The sequence below is a fragment of the Helianthus annuus genome, chromosome 13 (assembly GCF_002127325.2).
Source record: "Helianthus annuus cultivar XRQ/B chromosome 13, HanXRQr2.0-SUNRISE, whole genome shotgun sequence".
NCBI classification, from domain to species: Eukaryota; Viridiplantae; Streptophyta; class Magnoliopsida; order Asterales; family Asteraceae; genus Helianthus; species Helianthus annuus.
In genome coordinates this window covers 68201314-68206335 of record NC_035445.2, presented here as the reverse complement: position 1 = coordinate 68206335, position 5022 = coordinate 68201314, and positions in this window count along the sequence as shown.

Sequence of the window (5022 nt, the reverse complement as noted above, 5' to 3'; positions counted from 1 at the left end):
CATTGTAATCGCTCTCAATACTGTAAAAATATAAAAGCTTGTTTTGATTAAAACGGGATGCACTCGCTAGTATTTCTTGCTGATAAAACTTTTTAAAACGCGTTTCAGGTAACCTAATGTGAAGCTAATAGAAGCCAGCTGGAGAGCACTGAAGGCTTGGAAAAGTGGCTATAAAAGTTACCTAAATAAGAAATAAGTTTTATTTCAATAAATTAGGGTTTATCCCTATAAATATATTATGAATGGAAACTTGGATTTTTTTTCTATGTATTTATTATTTATAAAAGTGTGGTGTTTTAACTCTGGTAAACTATTTCCTAACTACGGTCCTGATGTTAATTTCCGTTGCCAAAATAATAAACACCGATACCACCGGCTCTGTGTGCGGCTCGCGGCCGCCCGCCCCTCGGGGCAAGGGATCGGGGGTTGCGACAGGAGGTGGTATCAAAGCTACAACCACTGGTTTAAGCCACAAAAGTGTTCTGCTGATGCCAAGATTTTTATCATTTCTGTTAGGAAATAATCTATGTAACTATGTGTATATATGTATATTATTTTTTTGTATTATTTGACATTCTGTTCGTTTACAGTATGAGTGAGCAAGGTACGTCTGACGCTTACTGTCATCTACTTAGTTCCCCCAAGAGTGAAGGAACTTCATCACAGCCTACTCCTTCGGGGTATTCTGCTGATACGGAAGAAGGAATTTTTATCATTAAGGCGCAATCCGAGGAACCATTCCCTTCAAAAAAGAGAGGATGGTTTAGTAGGGGAGCACATGAGAGGAGAAAGCGGATGAGAAAGTTACAACAACAAAGAGCATTAGCAGCAGCCAATTGGGAAGTAAATGCCCAAACCCAAGAAGCAGTTAATAGACAGTTGGCAAACTTTCATATGCTAGCCACCACTGCAGCAGACCCAAACCTTGACCAGATAATTGCACCACAAACATTGCCATTATTTCCAACCCAACAAATGGGGATAGAACTTAACCAAGGAAACCAATTTCCCATACCAGCATTTGACCCGAACGAGATACCTAGAATCCCGACACCTAATCCTCTAGCGTATGATCCATGGGAAGATGACCATAGGGAATATCAGGAGCTTTATCCACAGGGAGAACTAATACCAAATCCCATAGCACAGTATACCAACCTTAATCCTTTAGATCCATTTTGGAATGACGACCCATATTTCCATAGTGTGTTAAGCGACCCGTACCCGTATGGAGAGCCTATACCTCAATACCCTGACCCAGTACCTGCGCCACTGCCATCCATGAGTGAAGAGAATATTCAGGAACTCTGCACAGATGGTGAGGAATTAGTAGAAGAAGGAGAGAGGATAAAACAGATAGGAGAAAAGCTCATGTGGAAATATGACGAGCGAGAAATGCAGTTCTGGAGGAACAACCCCTAATAATAATAATAATAATAATATATAGATATATATATATATATGTATAGTTTAAAATATATATATATATATATATATATATATATATATCATCAACTAAAATAGATAACCTAATATCTATCGATACATAACTATTAGTGTGTTTAAATTTCAACTGTAGATTGTAATATATATATATATATGAAAAAAGTAAAATTCGCAATGTTCGACGTTTTTGATCAATTTGTTTGCCTGATTCTTTGCACTGAATCTTTTTCTGTGATATTAATACCTGATAAATGTTTATAATCCAGATGGACAATGAAGTAAATCAGGAAAACCAGAATAATGAAAATAATGGAAACCAAGTAGATAACATTGCCATCCAATATATAGTAGCACAAGGAATTATAGACGCTATGCCATATATTATCAAGACTGTTAAAGAAGCAGAAAATAATAAAACTATAAGTGGAAGTAAACAACCACCTACTGAACCCAGTCACAGCATGAATAATGGACCGCTACTCCAATTGCCTATTCCAAAAAGTAGAAGAACCATGTCATATGGTTGTTCTTATGAAGAATTCTGGTCTTGCAAACCAATAGAATTCTCTAGCAATGAAGAAGCCATTGCAACTCTACGTTGGATAGAAAAGACAAAAGCAATCTTAAAAATAAGCAAATGTGCAAATGAAGATAAGATTATGTTTGCTTCTAATCTTTTTAAGAATGCAGCTCTAGAGTGGTGGAATACCATACTCCAGTCTAGAGGAAGTGATAAAATTTATAATATGGAATGGACTGACTTTAGGATATAGTTGAAAAGAAATTTTGTCCTCCTCATGAAAAAGAATAAATCGCTAATAAGTTCTTAAACCTTAAAATGACTGGAATAGACTGCAAGGGTTACACTACCATATTTTTCGAATATGCAAGAATAGTGCCAACCCTAGCCTCACCAGAACCAGTATTAATCTCCCGTTACATCTGGGGATTAATTAGTGAAATCAGACATGTAGTCAAGGCAGCTAGACCACAAACCATAGAAGAAGCCGTAGAACTAGCCAATACCTTGGCTGATGAATTGGTACGTACGCAAGAAGAAAACCAGAGAAAGAACCTAGCCCAAAAACTTACTCAGGAATTTTGTTACGGTAATTCTAACCGTGGGAAAAGTACAGGTTCTATTTCTGCACTTTACTGTAAGTACTACAAAAAGAATCATTCAGGAAAATGTTCAATATACTGCAACTTCTGCAAAATGTCGGGACATAAGGAAGAAGACTGTAGGAAGAAACCCAACAATAAGCTATGCTTCAACTGTGGAGAGACTGGGCATATCAAACCGAACTGTCCGAAACTAGCTCTAGAAACAAACAGCAAGACTACCAAGAATGCCAGGGCATTTGTTCTGACAGCTGAAGAAGCCAAGATGATTCCGGATGTGATTGCCGATACGTTTTTAGTTAACGATATTTTTGCTAAAGTATTATTTGACTCTGGTGCAAACCAAAGTTTTATTAATACTTCGTTCTGCAAACTTCTCAATCAACCATTAACTAAACTTCAACAAGAATGTCTGGTAGAAACTGCAAATGAAAAATCCATTAAGATCACTGAAATCTTACAGGGAGCAAGAATAGAAATTTTAAACCATCATTTATTGCTAACCTTTACCCAATGAATCTGGCTGTATGTGATATCGTATTCGGAATGGATTGGTTAGTAGCCAACCGTTCCAGCATTCTATGTGATCAAAAGTTAGTGCAAGTAAGTTCACCAAAGGTTGAAAAGTTCACAATTAAAGGAGATAAGCCAACCAAGTCCGCAAAATTCATCTCTGTGATGAAAATAGCCAGGTATGCAAGAAAAGGACCACTAGTGTATATGATTTCCATAATCATTAACACTAAAGGAAAAGAATTGAAAAATATTCCCGTAGTATCCCAATTCTCAGATGTTTTTCCAGAAGAATTACCTGGATTACCGCCAGATAGAGAGGTTGAATTCATAATTCACTTAATACCAGGGACAATACTGATTGCCAAGGCACCTTACCGTTTAGCACCAGCGGAAATGCAGGAACTGAATAAACAGTTGGACGAACTTCTGAAGAAAGGTTTCATACAGCCTAGTTCATCACCATGGGGAGCACCAATCTTGTTTGTCAAGAAAAAGGATGGATTAATGCGTATGTGCATTGATTACCGAGAGTTGAACAAGGTTACGATTAAAAATCGGTACCCACTACCGAGAATCAATGATCTGTTCGATCAACTTCAAGGAGCTCGATTCTTTTACGCTTAGGATATCATCAACTGAAAGTACAGGAAGAGGACATTCCTAAAACTGTTTTCAGAACAATGTATGGTCATTATGAATTTACAGTCATGCCATTCGGTTTAACCAATGCCCCAACCGCATTTATGGACATGATGAACAAAATATGTAAACCATATCTGGATAAATTCATAATTGTCTTAATAGATGATATTCTTATTTACTCTAAGAGTAAAGAAGATCATGCAGAGCATTTGTTTATACTTCTGAATTTTCTAAGAAAAGAAAAGCTTTATGCTAAATTTTCAAAATGCGAATTTTGGTTAAAGAAGTGCAATTCCTTGGACACCTGGTTAATCATGAAGGAATTCATGTAGATCCCACAAAAATCAAGGCGATTACTAAGTGGAAAATCCCTGAATCACCGACGGAGGTGAGAAGTTTTTTTAAACTAGCAGGTTATTATAGACGTTTCATTCAAGATTTTTCCAGAATAGCCATTCCCTTAACAAAACTGACTTGCAAATCAGTTAAGTTTGAATGGGGACCAAAACAGGAAGAAGCATTTAGGATTTTAAGGCAAAAGTTAACCAACGCACCTATGCTCGCGTTACCAGAAGGAACGAAAGACTTTACAGTCTATTGTGACGCTTCTAAGTTAGGTTATGGATGTGTATTAATGCAACGTCAAAAGGTCATAGCCTATGTCTCTAGACAACTTAAGAATCATGAAGAGAATTATACAACCCATGATCTAGAGTTAGGAGCTATAATTTTTGCCCTTAAAATTTGGAGACACTATCTGTATGGTAGCAACTTTACTGTTTTCACCGACCATAAGAGTCTAAGATATGTTTTTGGGTAAAAGGAGCTAAATATGAGACAGAGACGCTGTATGGAGATTCTCAGTGATTATGATTGTGATATCAAGTATCATGCAGGAAAGGCTAATGTAGTAGCTGATGCTTTAAGTCGAAAGTATCATGAAAAGCCAAGACGAGTACGTTCTCTCAAATTAAATCTGCAGATAGATTTAAATGAGCAAATTAAAGAAATGCAGGAAATAATAACCAAGGACGATACTGAAAGATTAAAAGGAATGATTAAAGAATTAGAACAAGGAATAGATGGAATTTTGAGATTCCATAAGAAAAGAATCTGGATACCCAAACAAGGAAACCTACGCCACCAAATTTTAGAAGAAGCCCATAAGTCTAAGTATACAATACATCCTGGTAATGATAAAATGTATTTAGACTTGAACAATTTTGATATAGTTTTGTTTTGGTTGATCTATGTATGTCATTTTAGTACTTGTTATGAAATTTGACTTAAACTATA